At 39.6% G+C, this 23,101-nt stretch overlaps 1 protein-coding gene and 1 pseudogene across 4 annotated transcripts in view; one reads left to right on the top strand and one right to left on the bottom strand.

Moving 5' to 3' along the window:
• Positions 1–23,101, bottom strand: part of KLHL13 (kelch like family member 13) — a 191,656-nt gene that overhangs the window by 143,710 nt on the left and 24,845 nt on the right. The window lies entirely within an intron of this gene.
• On the top strand, positions 15,404–16,249 carry LOC103677713 (annotated as a pseudogene).

Genomic DNA, 23,101 nt, shown 5'->3' with positions numbered 1-23,101 from the left:
AAGCGTCTGCCTTCGGCTCAGGGCGTGATCCCGGCGTTATGGGATTGAGCCCCACATCAGGCTCCTCTGCTATGAGCCTGCTTCTTCCTCTCTCACTCCCCCTGCTTGTGTTCCCTCTCTCGCTGGCTGTCTCTCTGTCAAATAAATAAAAATAATAAAAAAAATCTTAAAAAAAAAACAATTAAGGAACTAAACAATCTTCATTCTGACTTTTCATGTCCTGAAGGATAGCAGCAATATAAATTCTGGAACATCGAGCTCATCCACATCCCCCATCCCTCGTTTTTAAAAAGGTCACTGTGAATTCTTAATAAATAAAGTGTTAAGCTAGATTTAATTAGTATCAAATTAATCTTCAGTGAAAAACCAGGGAGACCACATTTGATCAGATTACCTACAAAGAGAGCATATTCTTATCTTTTGCTAGAACTTTAATGAATATTCTTCACCACCCACAAGACAAAAATTAGTTATTTTAGGAATTACACCCTTGCCATGGCTTGAAATTTTTTTAGATTGAGTCTGAAATTACAAGAAACCAAATGGTGATTCATTTTAATTTTATTTGCCAAAGCCATTTAGGTTAACAAATTAAAAGGTAAACTCTCATTAACTCATAGGTAAAAATCATGAATATTTGAAGGATAGCTCTGACCCTGTCAAGTTAACATCATCGATAACAAACAATATAAATTTGTTTTGCCCAACTAAACCATAAAGAATTTATATTATAAATATTTGTGTTCAACAAACATTTCTGAAGCATATATTTCTTCTGATTTTTCACATTAAAAAAGGAAAACTGAAAATACCGCTTTATACTGTTTAGGCAGGCTTAGCTTCCCTCTTCCTGTTTATTCAGACGAGAAAAGAAAGGTCAGCTTTCCCTTTTCCCCTCTAATTCCCAATTTAGCATGCATTAATCTTTAGAATATAAGGTTAAAACACAATTTTTTTCCAAACTGAGGAAGCTAGTGCTATTTTTAAATATTGATTTATCCCTTTGGTCACCACTGAAAAATCCAGGTGCTTAAGTGACTAACATTAATTAGATAACTGATAGGACTCTCTTTTTGCTCCAGGTATTAGAGAAATGGTTGCCACACGTCTAACTCTGAGACTGAGTCTTAAGTATACAGACAAGAAAATGAGCTAGGTAGTTTCTGTAGTCCTACTTATAGCCTCCTTTGGAATGGTTTTGCAAATAACCTTTTCTTACTCCCAAATGGTAAAGTGGAGAGAAAAGAGACTTTCAAGTCATGCAGACTTAAGCTTAAATCCTAGCCTGGTCACAAATTTCCTCTTCCTCCTGGGATTTAATTTCCTCATTGGCCATGGGATGATGACACCTACTTCTCAAAGGGTGTTTGTAAGGATGGACTAGAATGATACAATGTTAAGTGCCTAACCAAGCAGAATTGTAATAAATGTTAGTTTCCTATCTCCCCCCCCCAACTTGGAGATGACTTTGAATTGTAATATACCAAAATGAAAACTCTTCAAATAAAGTGCCTTCGTGCAAACCGTGGGAAAAAACTTACTGCAATTTCAATCTGTAATACATGTTTGATATTTTATTTTTTTATTTAATTATTTTTTATTATATTATGTTAGTCACCATACAGTACATGTTTGATATTTTAAATTTCTATTTTCTTTAAGCTCCAACTCCCTCAATTGTTGAACCCAGAGATATTTTATATGTTAATGACTGCCACCTTTTAAAATAAAGAGTACTCCAGGTTACATCTGACTCTTGGTTACAGATCAGGCCATGATCTCCGGGTTGTGAGATCGAGCCCCGCATTGGGCCCCACGCTGGGTGTAGAGCCTGCTTAGGATGCGCTCGCTCGCTCTCTCTCTCTCTCTCTCCCCCCCTCCACCCCTCCCCCGCTCATGCTCTCTAAAAAAAATAAAAGGATAAAAAAATAAAGAGCACTCTGTACTCAATACATTCAACTCAATTTCTATATGTTATATAACTTCAATTACATAAAAAATGAAGGAAATAAAAAGTCATTCTTGGATGACAGTGTGAATTTTCTGGTTTTGCTAATCCCTAACTTACTTTAGTTTTGTTTTTTAATCCCTACAAAGTCTTTCTGAACTTCTCCATTCTGAAAACCAAATTAATTTAAACATGTATTAAAAGATAAATGTATGCCAATCAGCACTTACGGAACTTGCGGGAGACCCAACACTCTTCTCAGTCTCTGAGAACTGCATATCTTGTATGCACAGCAAGAGACAAGGGTTGTATTTTCTGGTCCCACCCCACTTGGGCAAAATGGACCAGGAGTGAAACTTGCCCCAAACTAATTATATTGTCTCTCCTGGTCATTGGAGCACAGTAATTCTCAGCTGGTTTGAAGTAAACTCCGGGTTTTGGAGCAGCCATGTGCAAAGAGAATCAGAGAAAGGCAGTCTTCGGAGAGAGAGAGATGAAGGAATCACACAGAAAGAAGCAAAATGATACCAATGGAAGGGCACCTGGGTGGCTCAGTCGGTTAAGCATCTGCCTTTGGCTCAGGTCATGATCTCAGGGTCCTGGGATCAAGCTCCATGACAGGCTCAATGCTCAGCAGGGAGTCTCCTTCTCCCTCTGCCCCTCTCCCACTCGTGCTCTCTCTCTCTCTCTCAAATAAATAAATAAAATATTAAAAAAAAAAAGATGAAGCCAATGGAGCCCAAAACACAAATGCTACAATAGCTGCAAGGTTACTGAGCCTTGCCAGTTCACTGCCCTTGACTTCTCCCCATAAAACCATTCCTTAAGCCAGTGGTAGCTGTGTTGCTGTTACTCAAAAAGTAAAAAAAACAAAACCCCCAAAAAAACAAAACAAAAACTTGACTAAGATAGGGATAGACAGTGAAACACAAACACCAAAGGTTTTATAGCTCCCTAAGGGTCAAGCATCACCATTTTAACAGATACTAGGATTTTATCACAACTAAAATAACTGAGAGAAAAATCTCTGCTTTTACGGTAAATTCTTTCTACTATTTTCAGTTGTAACAAAAATTAAGTTGTGTATAGAGAAAAACTGAATAGGATTATTACTTAGCAGAAAGAAAATGGTAAAAACAAGTGATGTTTATGAGTGGAGGTGGTGAGGGTTGTAAGTTCTAGCTAAGAGTTAAGCCGGAGTTTTTCACTGATCTGGACCCATTTGTGGGATAGGAAATCTCTTTAATAGGTCAGGACATGCATTTGTTTTTAATGACACAGAACTGCAGGAAAAATGTAGTAAGAATAAATACTGGTATTAGGGTAAGTATTCTTTCATGAAAGTTTTGTTTCAGGTACATACACTTTTGAGTAACTAAGTCACAAAGTCAACTGTATTTCTTACTGCTGGTCAAGGAGCTTAGAAGTCCTTGACAAAGCTGTGCTTGCAAAGTACCCACCAGAGACAATGGGTCCTACAATTATACTTCCATACTATATTTATTCTCTGAGTTAAAACAAATGAAATTATTCCTAGGAAATAAAACTTTAACTCAAAATGGATCACAGAGCTAATATAAAATGCAAAACTATAAAACCTATGGAAGAAAAGATAAATCAAAACTTCAGGATCTTAGGATAGGCAAGTATCTTAGAGCTATGCCATGAAAAGCACAATAAATATTAAAAAAAAAACTAATCAGGGCACCCTGGTGGCTCAGTTGGTTGAGCATCCAACTCTTGGTTTCGCCTCAGGTCACGATCTCACGGGTCCTGAGATCAAGCCCAACTTCAGCCCCGCGCTCAGCTCAGTGAAGAGTCTGCTTGAGGGTTCTCTCCCTTTGCTCCTCCCTCCCTCACATGCCTGTGTGCACTCTTTCTAAAATGAATGAATAAATAAATCTTTTTTAAAACCTGATAAAGTGGTCTTTTTCAAAATTAAAATCTCTTGTTCTGAGAAAGATATTATCAATAGAATGAAAAGACGGGGCGCCTGGGTGGCGCAGTCGTTGAGCGTCTGCCTTCGGCTCAGGGTGTGATCCTGGCATTCTGGGATCGAGCCCCACATCAGGCTCCTCGGCTGGGAAGCCTGCTTCTTGCTCTCCCACTCCCCCTGCCTGTGTTCCCTCTCTCGCTGGCTGTCTCTGTCAAATAAATAAATAAAATCTTAAAAAAAAAAAGAAAGAAAAGACAAGCCACAAACTAGGAAAAAGTTATTTGCAAACCACATATTTAATACAGAATTTGCTGATTCTGTATGATCTTTCAGGAACAATTACAAGGGGAGGGAGAAAGATGAATTACAAATAATAATAATAATAATAATAATAATAATAATAATAATAATAAAGAACAATTACAATTCGACAATAAAGACAACCTTCTTTTAATGAGAAAAGTTCCAAATTGATACTTAACCAAAAGATATAAGAGTAGCCAAGAAACACATGAAAGAAAAGATGCTCAAGGGGCGCCTGGGTGGCACAGCGGTTAAGCGTCTGCCTTCGGCTCAGGGTGTGATCCCGGCGTTATGGGATCGAGCCCCACAGCAGGCTCCTCCGCTATGAGCCTGCTTCCTCCTCTCCCACTCCCCCCTGCCTGTGTTCCCTCTCTTGCTGGCTGTCAAATAAATAAAATCTTTAAAAAAAAAAAAAAAAGAAAAGATGCTCAAAATCATTAGTTATTAGGTACATGCAAATTGACACAGTAAGGCAATTCTTTATCCATTCTCCCCTTTGGTACATGTTTAGGGAGCTTCTAACAGTTCCTCATATAAGTAATATTATATAAACATTCTTATTGTGAAATTAATAAAAGGAAACCTCATTAAACTGAAGTCGGGAGGCCAAAAGGGGTACGGTCTCACGTGGTACCACTCCTCATCAACTTGGACGTACCTTCTAAGTCTCAAGTGAATACTACTTTACTATTCCAGCGGGAGGAATAAAGGTTTTCTCTTCCTCCAGCAAGAACCCAGCCAATGAGAGACTGTCATGACTCAGCCAATGAAAAGCCACTATACTTCGAACTCCCAGTTTGCTCCCATGAACGTTTTGTTTATGATAGCACCTGCCAACTACCCCCTTTCCTCTATAAGAGTGCCCCTCTCCTTTGTTCTCTGGACTTGCCTATGGTTTTGCCAAGTTTGCATGTCCTGAATTGCAATTCTCTGCTATTCTTCTCAAATAAACCCATTTTTACTGGTAAAATAACTGACAGCTTTATTTTTAAGGTTAACATTATTCATACATCTTTCCACACGTGTGAAACACTTTATTCAATTCAGTCTTCAAAGCAGAATCACTGGAATGAAGGGTATATGTATTGTTTTTATAGACACTGTCAACTTGTTTCAAAGCCCATAGTAATTGACACTCCCAGGAAGACTAAGGAATTGAATTTCCTTAAAAAAAAAAAAAAAGCCCCATTGAACTTCCTGATACTTAGCTAGTGAGCCTGTATTATACTTCCCGGCTATTTACACATCTTTTTCTGTGAATTTACCATTTCAATCATATCCCATTTGTGCTTTTCTTTTTAATGTTAATTTTCTTTTTCCTTTTCTACCTTAGATATTCAGCCTTAGTCACTTTTATATGTTACTACTGCTTTTTCCTACTTTGTTGCTGGTTCTTTTTAAAAAAAAGATCAACTACTGGAGTATAATTTACACACAGAATTCATTCATTAGGGCCGCCTGGGTGGCTCAGTCGGTTAAGCGTCTGCCTTCGGCTCAGGTCGTGAACCCAGGGTCCTGGGACCGAGCCTTGGGTCGGGTTCCCTGCTCGGCGGGGAGCCTGCTTCTCCCTCTCCCTCTGCCTGCTGCTCCCCCTGCTTGAGCTCTCTCTCTCTCTCTGTCAAATGAAATGAAGGAAATCTTTAAAAAAATTAAATTAAAATTTTTAAAAAAATTCATTCATTAAAAAAATACAATTAGTTATCTTACTACCTACAGAATGGCTAAAAAATTGTTTTAAATACAATACCAAGGTGCCGGCAAGGATGAGGAGCAACTGAAATTCTCGTACACTGCTGGTAAAAATAGTTTGACTTTTTTTTATAAAGTTAAACATACATTGACCATAAGATCCATCAAGGCTACCCAAAGATATTTACCCTAAGAAATGAAAACTTAGGTTCACACAAAAATCTATAAACAAATGTTTATGGCAGCTTTATTTATAATCATCCCAATCTGAAAACAGTCCAAGTGCTCTCCAAGCGGTGAATGGATAAACGTGGTACACTCATACCAAGAGATTTCACTCAGCAAGAAAGAGGAATAGACTACTGATCCATGCAACAATCTGAATGAGTCTCAAAGATGTTACGCTAAGTAAAAGGAGCCAGATCCACAAGACTAAATACTGCATGATTCCATTTATATGACAAACTGGAAAAGGCAAAAGTATAGGGACAGAGAACGGATCAGTGTTTACTGGAGGCCAGGAGGAGACAACACACTGACAACACAGCAAGTGAATCTGGGCGGTCACAGAATGGTCCTGTATCTTCATTGTGGTGGTGGTGACATGACTATTATAGGTTTGTCAAAACTCAGAACTGTGCACTAAAGGGGGAGAATTTTTTTCTTTATGTAAAAATTACACCTCCATGAACCTAACCAAAAGGGTTTAAAACTTAAATCTATGTGACTTGGATTACCAATTGGACCCATATTTAGGGATTATAAATAAGAATGTGCTACAGGACTGCTATAGGTGACACAAAGCGTTCTTTTTGCAGCCTCTAATTAAATCCTTTGAAAGAGGTTCCGAAACAGGCCACCAGGAAAATAAAAGTAACTTTAAAAAAGAAAAAAAAGCTATGGGGCGCCTAGGTGGCTCAGTGGGTTAAGTGTCAGGCTCCTGATTTCAGCTGAGGTCATGATCTCAGGGTCCTGGGACCGAGCCCCATATCAGGCTCCCTGCGCAGCGGGAAGTCTGCTTCTCCCTCTGCCCCGCCCCCTGCTCATGTGCATGCACACTCTCTCTCTCTCAAATAAATATATAAATCTTAAAAAAAAAGCTGTTATAGCAATACTTGATCACAGAAAGTTAGAGTTAAGGCCTCTGCTCAAAAACTTAAATATGACACTAACATAGCATCTACTGCGCGTAGGAAAAAAACCCTGGTAATAATGACTGCATCTGTTCAGTCCTTTGCAGTTTACAAAGTGCTCGCATACGTGCCATCTCATCTGAGTTATTACAAAATACCTCAGAGCGGAGAATACCCCACTAACAACCACCAAAACATCTCCCAGGGCTCCCCCAGCCACGCGCCCAGGAAGCAGCAAGCCCCAGCGGCCACCGTGAGACAAGCTCGGAGCAAAGCTGTGAAGTAGGGATCGTCAACCCCCGAGCTGCGCTTGCCTTCCATCCTCTGAGTGATGCTGAGCCCAGAGGTAAAATTCAGTCAGTCCCAGAGAGTAGAAGGGACCAGATTAGAAGATAAGGCTGTGGTGTCTCTAAACAGAAGCAACCCCAGTGGAAAAAAGCACAGCACATGTGTATACAAGCATTTGCACACATTTGCATTCATTCCTGCTCACAGCTGCTGAGAGGCAACGGCAAGCTGTCTCTTTTCTAGGGTCCATTTCATTCTCAAAATATCTTGCTAGAGAGTATTCCTGTAAAATAACGGGCACATTTTTTTTCTTATTCCCAGTGCACCCCCTACTTCCTGAGTCCTGGGCCTTTGTTCATCATGTTACCTCTTTCTGGGATGTGCTTGTACAACCCCACTTCCTCCGCCACGAGGCAGTCATTCAAACCCTGCCATCCTTAAGGACCAGCCCCAAGCTTCCGCAACCAGCCAAGCAGAAGTCATCGCTCCCTTCTGATTTCTACTGCATGCTGCTTAGCTTTCTCTTACACAACCGATCACGAGCTGCCTCATCTCACAGATGCTTGCTCACTTCCGGTCTTAAACTCCTCAAGGGCAGAGACCTAGCCTTATTCAGTGGGGAGCCACCAAATAGCGAGCGGTGTACCTTACTCTATGCACAGGATGGTCCCAGCATGTTCGCTGACCTGCATCTGTCATCAAGTGTGTCGCGCATTTCCAGAAAGCACCAAACCAAGAGGAGACACAGAGGTAGACATGGAAAGCAAAGATATTTAAAATAATGAAGCAAAACTGTGTTTCCCCTGCACTAGTGACGGTTCTCCAGAGAAAAAGAAGCAATAAGAGATTATACACACACACACACACACACATATACATAGCATATAAACATAAAACATTAAATATTTAAATGTATTATATATATAATATATACAATTTTTTTAAGTAAGCTCTACACCCAATATGGGGCTTGAGATCACGACCCCAGGACAAGAGTCACGTGTTCTACCGACAAAGCCAGGCAGGTGCCCCAAATATATTTAACACACACACACACACACAGACACACACACACGCACACAGAAAGGGGGGGAGATAGATTTTAAGGAATTGGCTCACACAATTGTGGAGGCTGGCAGGCTCATGTTGAAGCTTGAGTAGTCAGGTGGCTGGCAGAATTCTTTCTTCCGGGTGGATCAGTCTTTTTCTATTAAGGCTTTCAAATAATTGGATAAGACCCACCCACTCTATGGAGGGTAACCTGCTTTACTCAAAGTATACTGGTTTAAATGTTAATCTCATCTAAAAATACCTCCAAAGAAATATCTAGAATGTTTAGCCAAATAGCCAAACTGAGGTAGAAAATTAATCCTAACACTCCCTTTTTTCCACATACTACTCCACACCTCCCTCCTCCCAGTCCTTCTCCCCCGTGCTACTACTACAGAGGGAGCCACTTCCTTTAAAAAGAAACAGTTTTATTTAAGGGAAGCTGTACAAACTCCTGCTAGGTTCTAACAAATGGTAACGTTCCAGAAGCCCAAATGACTAAGGCCATGTAAAACAAACAAATTATCCAATTATGAAATGTTCAAAGGCTCTTTTAAACTTGCAGATAAACCTAAATTGTGTATAATTTATATTGCAATTGATGTTAGTTTTGTTACACTGCAGTACCTTTCAAAAAGTCACAGAGTTCATTTCAAAATAACCTGACTCCTAGAACACAACCCAACATTCTCTTCCTATGCTGTGCTTTCTAAATAAGGTACGAGCCGTCTCAACAGAAAGTGACGTTTCAACATATCGAGGGAGAAGAAACAAAAGAGAAAAACTGTTGTAAAATAAAGTATAAGTATTAATAATCTTGAATGCTAAAATCCCCTGATGCTCAAAGAAAAACAAAGTGAGAAACTGTCTTGACTATTTTAATGAAGAATTTTCAAGATTTTATCCACAAATATCTTGTGACACAGAAGCAGAATCTAGCAGACCATTACTCTATCCACCAAATACCAAACTTTTAGCAGAACAGACCCAGACTTCAACCAGGATTTCTCCTGATAGTAAGGACGATCACATTCAAATTTATTAACGCAACAACTATTTGTCGAGTGCTTACTATGTGTTAGGTACTATGGACAATATCAAGATGTCTCCAGTGGAGAAGACCGGGTAAACGCATAATTGCAAATGAATGTGTTATATTGAACTGCTCTCACCCACCAAAGTCACAAAGAGGCTCTAGTAGCTAAATCCAAGTCACTAACCACGTTCACTCCTTCCTGACCCGAGACTACTCTCTAGCAAACACTAAACCTCTCTTCCACCACGTCCTAGATCCACTCGGTCTTGGTCTCCTGGGTTTCCGCACGGCACAATTTTCGATCTCTTCTTCTCTGCACAGCTCTATCTACAATGCTGGTGGTTCACTTACGTATGCCCTTCTCACTTTATATGCCCACCTCGAGCAAACAATCTCATGCATCCCCTTGGCTCCAACTATCACCTGTTCGCTGATGATTTCTAAACTAAAATTTTACAACATTTATGTTATTATAAAATGATTTGTCATTGTGGTCAAAAACATGTAACATAAAATTCTTTTAAGCCAAGACCTCTTCTGAGATCCAGAGCCACACAGCCAACTAGATGTCTAGGTAACAGGTGGAACACGAGCGCCTTGATTTTCATGTGTCCCAAACTGAACTCTTCATCCTAGCTACATGATTTGCTTTGTCCCTCCCCCACGTCTGTTGTATTCTGTGGCACTGGGAAAGCTGGGTCGTCCACCAAGTCAGTGCGAGCCAGAAACTTGGGCCTTCATCCTTTATTCCCTCCCACATTCTCAATCCTTCACCCGTTCAAGCTGCGAAGCCTTCAACTGGCTTTCAAATCCATCCTTCCTCCTCTCTCTCCTTTCTATTAGACCTTAGTGCAGACACATTATTTTAGCTTGAATGACTCTATCAGTCTTCTAACTAATCTCCTGATTAATCTCGGGGCTTGCCCTCCTTCAATTCTTTCTACAAGCTTCAGCCTGACTAATATTGCTAAAAGGCTACTCTGAAGTGGCCCCTCTGCTTACAAATATTGCAGGGGTTCCTCAGTGTCATCAGTATAAAAACTAATCCTCTTTGGAGTTATATATAAACCTTTTAGTGAAGACCTGGTCACTTGCTAATTCTCATCACTCTCCACCGCCAGCACAGGGAGTCCCTAGCTCTGGGTCACGTTTTATCTCCCTTAGATGGCTCCCTCCCCCGGGAATGCCCTCCCTCCCCCAGGAGACCTAGTTAACTCCTGCGCATTGTCGAGACTGAAATCTGTCCTCATCACCCAATGAAAAGATTTAAGGACACAAGAAGATGAACTACAGTGTACTGAGAGCTTGGAGAGGAGCAAGGATCGGAGATACTGAAACAAAAAACCTCACAGATGTGAAACTTAGTAAAAGGAAACCTCATTTAGAATGGAGTCAGGAGGCCAGAAGGGGGAGCTCTCGTGCCCTCCCACTGGTGGTCAATTGCGGACCCAAAGGAAGAGACCTACCTTACAAGCTGATACTACTTTAGCTACGACTTTACTACTCCAAAATGAAGAAGAAAAGTTCCCCACCACCACCAACACAGCACAGTCAATGAGATTGTCACAACTCAGTCAATGAAAAGCCACTATACCTTGAACTCGCGGTTTACTCCAATGGACTTCTTGCTTATAACAGCCCCCCCCCCCAACTCTTCCCTTTCCTCTGTAAAAAGAGCATTCTTCTTTGTTCTCCAGACTTTCCTATGGTTTCGCTTCAGCTTGCTCATCCCAAATTATAATTCTCTGCTATCCCTGAATAAATCCATTTTTGTCGGTAAAACAACTGACAGTATTATTTGTAAGATGAACATAGACCGTAGAAACAATTCTCCCATTCAAAGGGGATAGACAGTAGTTCTCAAAGTATTATCTTCTCTCATACTGTTCCTCTGTTTAGTGCATTCCATTGGTAACTCTCAACACATGCAGTGACCCTCTAGAAGGTAAAGGGAAGCTTAGACAGAGATAATTAAAAGTGTACATGGTGGCAGCAGGAGGAAAAAAAAGCAAAGAAAGGGAACCAGCTACACAAACCCACAGATACCTTCTCCAACTTTCATGCTGCGAGCGGGGCAGTAAAATTAAAAAAAAAAAAATGGACTTACTGGAGTCCAGCCTTCAAACATACATACTTATGGGCAAAGAGCCCATGATGTTTACAACTTGATAAATTCTTACAAAATCACCAATGGAAAATGTTTGCCAAGTCATAAATTCAATAACCAGCTAGAAGGACATATGGAACTTACCATAAAGGTAAGTCCATCTGCCCCCATGAGATCATATACCAGCCAGTGGCATAATCCAAAGGAGTGAGTGGAAGCATCCATGGGATACATGCTGGCGGTTGCATGACTGAAGAAAAAAGGAAACTATGAAAAACAGTACAGCGGAACCGCTACAACGGATGCAGCCAACAAACTTCCTGGGCTAGGTGAAATACACAGGAACACCTGCTGCCAGGTCAGACTCACTAATATGTATTTGAAGAGGTTCCGGACCCTCTGAAAACCAGTTTGTTTCCACACTCCAAGAGTAGCTAAACTGAGAAGAGCTGACAGATTCACGGTTCAGATTTTTACTTCAACAAGCAAACCCTTAGGGCAGAATCCACATTTCCGTTGAGGTCGTAGTGTCCTCTGCACCAAAGAGAGTCCAAAGAAGAAATAGTCTGTAGCTGCTTATATAGGTAGAACATTCCAGTAATTCAGCCGGTGGCTAGGTCTGTGACTATCATGAGAACTTCAAGTGGGAAAAAAGTAGGAAATATAAGACAAGGGAATCAGAAAGGGGAGTTTGTTTCTCATCTCCCCTCTGCTAAAAGGTCTAACTCTGAAAATGTTAATTCACCTATAAAGGAGCTGAGCTTCCTCATCTATCAAGTGTACTGGGGGTGAGAAAAGACAGCTAAAAAAAAATCTTCTAAGGCCCCTCCCAGCTTTGAAATTAGATGACCTCCCTGACAAATACATAGGAGGTGGAAGAGAAATGGGCGAACATGAAAACTAGCAGCAAGGAAGACAAATAGGTACTGACAGCTGGTAGACATAAGTAGAAATTATATAGGGAAGCTCGATATAAGGAGTCAACATAATATGATTAGTTGAGAAGCTTCACCCATTGTTTTCCACTCTTTCCCTCAACCTTCAGAATTACTTCCTTCATTCTTCTAAGACTTTCTATGGTTCCACGCCATATTGGGGGGAAATTGAATTACAAATAATGTGGTTGTTTTCCCCAACAGATAGAGTTGAACTTCCAGTCAATCTACTGTTATTCCCACAGCCAGGTGTGTGTAGGGAGGATGTTACTGGGGGGGGAAAAGGAGAAGAAAAAAGCAGGAGGGACTGAGGATCCTTTCTCCTTCTGACCACATCTAGATAAAAGTTTCAATTTACAAGGAAGGCAAAATAATTCTAAACTTTTATGCAATTAACACATAGCTTCAAAACATATATAAAACAAAAATGGCTGAACCATACTAAGAAACTGAAAAATGCACAGATTGGAATATTTTAAACCACCTCCCTCAGTAACTGATAGAACAAGCAGACAAAAACAATCTTGTAAGGTTACACATACTTTAAATTCAATTATCGAGTTTAATCTATTGAGTATACATGGAACATGATTTCGTCAAATGGAGAAAATATCTTGTTTTCACAAGCACACAGAATATTTTCAAAAATGGACCACATATTAGGCCATAAAGTTAAGTCTCAACAAATAGCAAAATGAAAATCAAAGTATATTCTAGGGGCCCCTGGGTGGCACAGTCAGTTAAGCATCCAACTCTTGGTTTCGGCTCAGGCCCTGATCTCAGGGTCGTGAGATGGAGCCCCAAGATGGGTTCTGTGCTCGGCAAGGAGTCTGCCTGAGACTCTCCCTCTCCCCTCCTGCTAGTGTGTGCTCTCTCTCTCAAATAAATAAATCTTTTTTAAAAAAGTATATTCTATACTCACTCCGAAATTATGCTAAAAATCAGTAAGTGATAACTAAAACCATCCAAGTTTGGATATCAAGACACACTCCTAAACTACACATAGGGTCAAAGAAGAAATCACAAAAGAAATTAGAAAATGCTTAAAATGGAAGAATAACAAATACAACACAGCAAAACTTGTGAGGTGCAGCTAAAGCAAAGCTTAGAGGAAAGCTTATGATAGGGGTGCCTGGGTGGCTCAGTTGGTTAAGCGTCTGCCTTCCTCCCAGGTCATGATCCCAGGGTCCTGGGATGGAGCCCCACATCAGGCTCCCTGCTTCTCCCTCCCCGCCTGCCTGACACTACCCCTGCTTATGCTCTGTCAAATAAATAAATAAAATCTTAAAAAAAAAACCTTATGACCTTAAGTGCTTACATTACAAAAGAAAGGCCAAAAAAAAAAAAATACCTAGACTAGGCATCCAATGTAATAAGCTAGGAAAAAACCCGATGTAATAAAATTTCAAAAAGTACAGAAATAATAAAGAGCACAAAGGAATGAAACAGAAAACAAAAATAATACAAATCAAGAAAATCAAGAGTTGGCATGTTGGGGGGCAGGGGCAGTTAGCCTAATAACATGCCGAACTTCTGGCAAGAAGAGTCAGCATGAAATATTAGGAATAAAAGTGAACGTTATAAGTGCTGGAGAGATTGAAAAGGTAACAGAAAACACTGTGGGGAAACAGATAGGCAGGAGCGTAAATTGATGAAACTTCTCCGGGAAGCGATGAGGCAATATATTAATCAAAATGAAAAATTACACATATCGTTTGATGTGGTAATTCCACCGCTTAGAATATTGTCTCACAAAGCTGCACAGAAAAGGACGTGCAAGACAGTTTGCAAGAGATTTAATTACCCAGTCTACACCTAATTCAAATGCCCTGAGTAGGAGACAATTTAGATAAACTACGGAACATCCACATGGCGGGTTACTATGAAGTTATAAAAATAGGAAGGTAACATGCCACGTAAACATGTGTACATGGACGTTCATAGCAGCATTCTTCGTAAGAGCCAAAAAGTGGAAATGAGCCAAATATCCATCAATGGATGCATATACAAAAAATTTTGTAGTATCTATCCAATAAAATGTTATTCAGTCACAGGAGGAATTAACTACTGATCCATGTTAGAGAACCGAAAGGAACCTTGAAATCATTGTCCTAAGTGAAAGAAGCTAGACAAAAAAAAAAAAAACCGCCGTATATTGTACGATTCTATTTATACGGAATGTTCAGAATAAGCAAATTCACAGAGACAGCAGATTAGTGATTGCCAAGGACAGGGGGGAGGGGGAGATGTGAAGTGTCTGCTAATGGATACAGGGTTTCTTTTGATGAAAATGTTCTGTAATTAGTGGTAATGGGTGCACGATTTTGCGAACAAATTTTTAAAAAATGACTAAATTGTGCACTTGAAATGGGTGAGTTTTATGGTATGTGAATTATATCTCAATTGTTAAAAATTATATAAAGTAGGTATTTATGTCCTGACATGGGAAGATCTGAACATACATTAAAGCATTTTTTAAAAAGCAGGCAAAGAGCAGTTTCTATCATTTGTTCTCAGTTGTTATTTAAAAGAGGATATATGCACCTACTTTTATTTGCATAGAAAACATCCGTAAGCATAAAGACAAAAATAAAAAACGAATGATGTCTGCCACTCGAGAGAGGAGATTTATTTTTCACGGATAATTTTGGGGTTTTTTTCCCAAGTGTTTTTCTATGTGGATGAGATGCTCTATAATAAAGACTCAAAAGCACCTGAAATCTCTATATTGAGAAGGAACACTGGACATCACTGTATTGACCACTACTAGAAATTAAAACACACTCATATGTTGTTATAGTGGGAAATCTCCCCCACATAGGCTACATCTGGTGTTCTGCTTCAATTCTTCCACCCAAGAGGGATGCATGGACTAAAATGTTAGTCCTGTATACACCTCTGATGAAATACAGGGGTGCCTAATGTAATATATAATCCCAATAATGAGAATGTTACTTCACAATGATAGATTCTTTTAATGTTAGATATGACACCTCAGTTCTCTAAAAATCAAGAAATACAGGATTTCTCCTGTGTCAAGTGAGGAAAATAAAATATTTAAACTATGCTTGTGTTTCCAAAGCTTAGGCAGCAATTCAAATAATTTAAATAATAAAATCTTAGAGTCCAAAGGGAAGGTAATAGACCCTCTACACCCCACCACCTATACAATGCTCCATTCTCCCATAAACTATCATTCCTGTCAAGAGGTCAGCGAGCCTTTCCTTAATCACGTCCAGTGACAGAAGTCCCTGTACCCTGAGATGACTCATTCCATTATTCAAGCGCTTTATTAGAAAATCTCCCTTCTTTCTGCTGTAGGCTTGCAGGGCTGGTGTCGACGTGGGCAAGTTCATGAAACCCGGGAAGGTGGTGCTGGTCCCGGCTGGACAGTACTCTTGACTCAAAGCAGTCATCGTGAAGAATACTGATGATGGCACTTCATACTGTCCCTACAGCTATGCTCTGGAGGCTGGAATGGGCTGCTATCCCTGCAAAATGACAACTGCCATGGGCAAGAAGAAATTGCCAAGAGGTCAAAGATCAAGTCTTTTGTGAATGTTTATAACTACAATCATCCCATGCCCATCTCATGGATATCCCCTTGGACAAAACTGTCATCAACAAGGATGACTTCAGAGACACTGCTCTTCGATGCAAGGCCCCACGAGAGGCCAAGGTCAAGTTCGAGGAGAGGTACAAGACCAACAAGAATAAATGGTTCTTCCAGAAGCTGCAATTTTAGATCAGTTTTGTTGCAGTCATTAAAAATACCCCCCCAAAAAAAACAAAAAACACACCACACACACCAAAAAGAAAATCTCCCTTACATTGGGATGTCTAGCTCTTTGATGTGCTGTGCTGTCATCCAGCCTTTGTCATTCCTTGTAGAGAGCACAGGCAGAGTAGACTTAGCACAATTCTTAAGGATTTCTGGAAAGGTCCATGAGCACTGGCTTCAACTTAAAGGAACAGGCTATAGTTGCCTCTAATAATTACAGCAATGACCTGTCCTCTGCAGCTTTGAAGCCAGGCACTGACTTCTCCTCTCCAGCTATGAAAGTCCTAGATGGCATCTTCCTCCAATAGAAGGCTGCCTCATCTACACTGAAAATCTGTGGTTTAGCGCAGCCTCTTCATTACCGATCTTAGCTAGACCTTCTGGATGACTGGCGGCAGCTTCTCCATCAGCGCGGGCTGCTTCCCCTGCACTTTCGTGTGCTACAGATGGCTACTCCCTTAAACCTCATGAACCACCGTCTGCTGGCTTCCAGTTTTTCTCCGACAGCTTCCTCACCTCTCTTAGTCTTCACAGAATTGAAGAGTTAAGGCCTTGCTCCGGATTAGGCTTGGCCTTGAGGGAATGTGGCGGCTTGTTGGATCTTCTGTCTAGACCACTCAAACTTCCTCCGTATCAGCAGTAGGCTGTTTTGCTTTCCTGTCATTCATGTGTTCCCTGGAGTAGCACTTTGAATTTCCTTCAAGAACTTGTTTTTTTTTTTTTTGCATTCACAAAGAGGCTGTTTGGTGTAAGACGCCCAGCTTTCAGCCCATCTTGGTTTAAGACATGCCTTCGTCACTAAGCTTCATCATTTCTACCTTGTGATTTAAAGTGAGACGTGTGACTCCTTTCATTTGAACACTTCCCAGCCATTGTAGGGTTATTAGTTCACCTAATTTCAATATGGCTGTGTTTCAGGAAACAGGGAGGCCCAAGAAGAGGGAGACTGGGGAGCATGTGGTCGGTGGAGCAGTCAGAACACACACAACATTACCAATTAAGTTGACCATCTTATATGGATGCAGTTCACGACACTCCAAAATAATCAGAATAGTAACATCAAAGACCACTGATCACAAATCACCATAACAAATATAATAATCATGAAAAATTTTGAAATGTTGCAAGAATTATCAAAACATGACACGGAGACATGCAGTGAGCAAATGTTGTTGGAACAATGGTGCCGCCAGACTTGCCTGATGCAGGGTTGCCCCAAACCCTCAATTTATAAAACACAGTATCTGTGAAATGCAATAAAAGCAAAGTACAATAAAATGAGGTGTACCTGTAACACTTTACATTGGGTTAAATAAATTAGGAACAACTCTAAACCAAGCACCACTGTCTACCTTTTTTAAATTTTTTTTTTATTTTAATGTTTTTTTATTATATTATGTTAGTCACCATACAGTACATCCCTGGTTTCCGATGTAGTAAGGCTCGATGATTCATTAGTTGCGTATAACACCCAGTGCACCATGCAATACGTGCCCTGCTTACTACCCATCACCAGTCTACGTTTTTATTCTAGGAGCATAAATTTTCAAAATAAAAACCAGTAATTTCAAAGATCTTTTTCTCTAAAAGAGGCTGGAAGCAAGCTTTCTGACTTCTTTCCTTTTCCTTATGTATCCATAGGACAGAACTGAAGTATATATTTTTTTGAATTGACGTATATTTTTACATGATTGAAGAATTACATTTCACCGAACTTTATCTGACCATCTTTTATGGACACAGTAACTTTCTACCACATTCTATAGTTACTTTTGTCCTTCCCATCTCCCCCACTAGAATTTTGGAGGGCAGGCTCCGGGTCTCAGTTTCCCCTCGCTGTACCAGCTAATGGAAAACACAATGGCCCCAGGATCAGAGCGTCTGAATTCGGGCGCCATTTCTTTCCAAGTAGTTGTTACCTCTCCCAGGTCTGACAACATCTCTGGGCTTTAAGTTCATTGTCTCTAAACTGAGAGAGGTGATATATATGTTCACATTCAGCTCCGAATATTTCACTATACTAAGTTAAATTTTGACTCTGGGGCCATCAATGGCCCCTTCTAGCCCCTCAGCAGAACACCTCAATTCCAGGAGCAAAGAAAGGCTTTGCCGCTGCTATTATTTTGGAGCCGTGCTCTCTAACTTCCTTCAGAAGGAAACAACAGAAGAGACAAAGTAAAATCACAGTGAGATACTGAGGTACCGAGGAAATTCATTGCTAAAGCAGAAAGTCTTTCAATCCGTCCAATCCATATTTATTGTTTCAGGACATGTAAAACAATGATGTGCGCCAATCCAATATGTCTCTGAAGGATTTTAAGGAGAGTTATGTGTTTGCTAGCTAACTAATGCTGCAATAACATGCAAGTTTAATCATTACTTAAGCATTATAATGACATTACTAAATTCAGTGTGACACTAGTCCCGCACTCTCACTCTAAGATTTTATTCTCTGTGAAATCTGTCATCTCCACATCCGTCCTCTTTTATTGCCCTTACCTCAAGACACATTTGTTTAATATCTGTAAATTCTCAAAGGTATAACAGACTCTTGAATGTGAGGTACATGCTTCTTAGAATTAGCACTTTGCCTTAGAAACTAAAGAAATGTTGCCTATGTAAAGATATCTTTAAACAACATTACTGCCAAAGTAGCAAGGGAGGTATCACTGGAGGCCTAATGGGGAACCGGTACTCCCACCCTCACCCATCGGTAATGAAGGACTGACCCCTCAAGCGTCAACAGAGGTCAACGGGAGCATCTGGACATCTAGACCCACATGGCAGTAATGAGTCACCATTGTCCCCACCCCTGACAGAGTGGTGCCAGAAGAAGGTGGCTAAAACAGAGAAAGTGTCAATAAAACTCCAAATCTCATGACATGCTTAAAATGTCCAAGTCTACATCCAAAAAAAATCACTCATCATACTAACAATGAAAAGAATCTCAAGCTGAATGACAAAATAAATAAATGTCAACCTCAAGATGACAGAGATGTTAATATTATGTGACAAAGATTTGAAAGCAGCCATCATAAAAATGTGTGAACAAGCAATGATGAACGTGCCTGAAACAAATGAAAAAATAGTCTCAGCAAAGAAATAGAAAGTCACAGTAAAGAAATAGAAGACATAAAGAAGCACCCAATAGAACTTTTAAAACTGGAAAATACAATAACTGAAATAAAATTCTCAGCAGATAGGCTCAACAGCACAATGAAAGGGGCAGAAGAAAATAATCAGTGAACTCGAAGACAGACTAATACTAATTACCCAGCCTAGAAAAAAGGGAGAGAAAAAAATAAGCAGAACATTAGGATTTGGGGGACTATAACATAAGATTCAATGTTCATGTCGTCAGTCTGAGAAGGAGAGAAAAATAGGGCACAGCTGAAAAAGTACTCAAAGGAATAATGGCTGGAAACACCCTAAATTTGGCAAAAGAAAGAAGCCTACAGATTCAAGAGGCTGTGTGAACCCCAAACTGGGTAACTCTGAAGAAATCCAATTTAACACACACCATAGTCATACTTTGGACAAATAAAAACATCCTGAAATCAGAGACAGACAGAGAAGTGCCACCTTGCCTACAAGGGGAAACAATTCACATGACAGACTTTTCATCAGTAAACCATGGAGGCCATAAGGAAGGGGCACACAAGATTTTCTGAATGCGAGAAGAAAGGAATTGTCAACCCAGAAACCGATATACAGCAAAAATATCCTTCAGGAATGAAGGAGAAATCAATTTATTCTCAGATGAAGGAAAACTAAGAATTTGTTGCCAGGAGACCTACTCTACAAGAAAGGCTAAAGGAAGATGTCTAAACTGAAAGGAAATGATAAAATAAGGAATCTTACAATATCAGGAAGAAAGAAAGAACATGGTAAGAAAAATATGGGTAAACACAATAGATTTTCTTTCCTCCCTTATTCTCCTGAATTGTCTCAATTGTGTTTATGGAGATGGAATAGTTCTATATATCGATGTGGAGGTGGTTACATGCATATATAACGTGATAAAATGGTGTAAAATTATAAACACATTGGACCAATGTCAATTTTTTAGGCTTTGATAAAGTACTATAGTTACATTGGGGAAAACAAGGAGAAGGGCACACGCTTTCTTTCTGTACTATCTTTGCAAGTGCCTGTGAATCAGTAATTAGTTCAAAATAAAGTTTTTTAAAAGTCTAATTAAAATCAGGTTATTTCCTAAGTAATAGGCAATTTAAAACAAATCCTATCAGTAAGAGTTAAGGCAAAGTCATTCGAAGCCTGGTGGTTAATTTTTGTCATTTTCTTTAATTATTTGTCCAAATAATTGACAACAGTAACAAGTAATTTACCTGACAAAAATGTCCCCTATTCTTTGATAACTATTAAGTTGCTGATGTTGTCACTTAGCTTATTCTTTTGATATTTTTTCTTCTATAGATGTTTGCTTTAAATAAAATAGCTAGAAAAGATTTAAACAGCCAAAATTCCTTGGAAAATCAAATATACTATTTATATAAAATAATAATAGCTAGTATTCATTGAATCTTACAATATTGCAAGTACTATGCTAAGAACGCACATGCATTATTTTATTTAATTCCTTTTTTTAAAAGATTTACTTACTTATCAGAGAGAGAGAGAGTGCACGCGCATGTGCACGCGCACATGCGGGGAGAGAGGCAGAGGGAGAGGGAGAGAACCTCCAGCAGACTCCACACTGACCTCATGACTCCAAGATCACAACCAGAGCCAAAATCAAGAGTCACATACCTAACCCACCGAGCCACCCAGGCACCCCTATTTGATTCCTATAAAATTCCTTATTTCTTCACAAGGCAACCACGACTCAATTAAATTAAGTAACTTGCTTATTAACACACAAGTAGGAAGTGGCAGTCTAATTTTAAGTCGGGCTAAAGCTAATACTCCTAACCACTACTATATTATAATTCTCAAGTCCGCAATGATTAAGTACTATTTTATGTAATAGATAGACAACACGTGTGCTGATGTCTATTGAAAGATTCCTATTAAATAACATACTGCAAATTATTTTAAGTATTCTAATTAGGATTTCAATCACAGTGGGAACCAGAACAAATAAGTGTTTTTCGATATATTATAGCTAGGAGATCATGAGAACTGGTTTTATGTCTTAAAGGCACATTCAATAGCAGGACTTTCCTACAATGATGGTTAAGTCTTACAATAGCGTATGATGCTGAAACTGGTTGTTATGGATTTTCATGTTTTTATAAAGGCATAAGAAGTTTATGATGGGCTAAAAGTTTACCAAATTTGGGGTGCCTGTGTGGCTCCGCTGTTTGAGCACCTGACTACGGCCCAGATCATGACCTCGGGGTCCTGGGATGGAGCCCCGCATCGGGCTCCCTGCTAAGCGGTGAGTCTCCTTCTCCCTCTCCCTCTGCCCCTCTCCTCCCCCCTTCCCTGCTTGTGCTCTCTCCTGTCTCTCATGCTCTCTCTCTCAAATAAATAAATAAGATTTAAAAAAATAATAAAGTTTGCCAAATTTTCTAACAGAGTGGGGGGTGTGGGGTCAGAGAAAAAATACACTATTTGTTAAAATGCTTTTAATTTTCAAAAGCAACATACAGTTAACTTTAAATCATAGTGAAGTACAAAAACACTATAGACTAGGTATTGACACCTTCAATTGTCCAACATCTGAAACAAATATTTTTTGGGTAAGCTTCCTAAAAATGTTTCACATATATGCTAGGCTCAAATAAACACAACTTAAATGAACCTTCATTTAACTGGATTTTTCCCTGTAATTCTTACAAGAAAGATAAAACAAACTATTTTAATATAGGACCTTCGAAATGATTAAGTATTCAATCATGTTTCTGAAGTTATAAACTTAGACACTTTCAAAAGCCTACATGAAGCCCATCCACAGGTCCCTCCACACCCACACATTTATTGCCCTTAAAGCAGTACACTCATCCCTGACTCTACAAATGTTTTTCATTTTTGGATAAAGTTTAAGTTAGTGTATATCTCTAACTATTGTTGCCTCTTTGCTTCTGTTTTGTACCAAAATACAATATTCCATTTTAGGTTTCTAAAGAAAACATTTTTAAACAAAATGGTTTCCAAATGTATTGAGGGTTCACGCTGCTTCATGTTAATTGGCTGGACTGGCAAAACAGCAAGGCCCGATGTTGCAGCTGCTACCATGTTCTCAGTTACTTCCGGAATTTGTATGGTCTACTGGCATAACGTGAGAGGTTATACAATTATCTCCAGCATGTCACGTCATGACTAATACATGCACATTATAATATCACAAGCTTGCTGCTTGGGCTTACTTTTTCCACGTTAATTTAATGGGAACCATGTTAATTATCATGGGAACTCGTGGTGTTTCATGTTTTCGCCACTGAGCAAAAACTTTAGAATCCATTAAGTTATTTTTTAATCAGCAGATTAGACAATATGCCAGTTTCATGACCCATTTAGCCTTCAACCCAGTCCACCTGCCAGTCAAATTAAACATGCAAAAATCACTCTCATTCTATCAGTCACCTAACTCAAAAAGTGCCAGTGGTTTCCCTCTGCAGCATGATTGATGTCCCTCCATTTTCTGACCCTATTTTTCTCCTTTCTCTCTTATTACTAAATACCATTTAACGGAACAGATCCCAACAGTCACCTGTACATCCTTTCATGTGCACTTTTTTTTAAGGGGGGGAGGGGGAGAAGGAGAGGGAGTGAGAGAATCTTAAGCAGGCTCCATGCCCAGCACAGAGGCCTATGCAGGACTCGATCTCACGACCCTGAGACCATGACCTGAGCCAAAATCAAGAGTCAGACACTTAACCGACTGAGCCACCCAGGCTCCTCTTATATGTGCACTTTTATTAACACATTC

This window comes from Ursus maritimus, assembly GCF_017311325.1.
Source record: "Ursus maritimus isolate PB19 chromosome X unlocalized genomic scaffold, ASM1731132v1 scaffold_X1, whole genome shotgun sequence".
Classification (NCBI taxonomy): Eukaryota; Metazoa; Chordata; class Mammalia; order Carnivora; family Ursidae; genus Ursus; species Ursus maritimus.
This window is presented reverse-complemented; position numbering and strand designations above follow the sequence as displayed.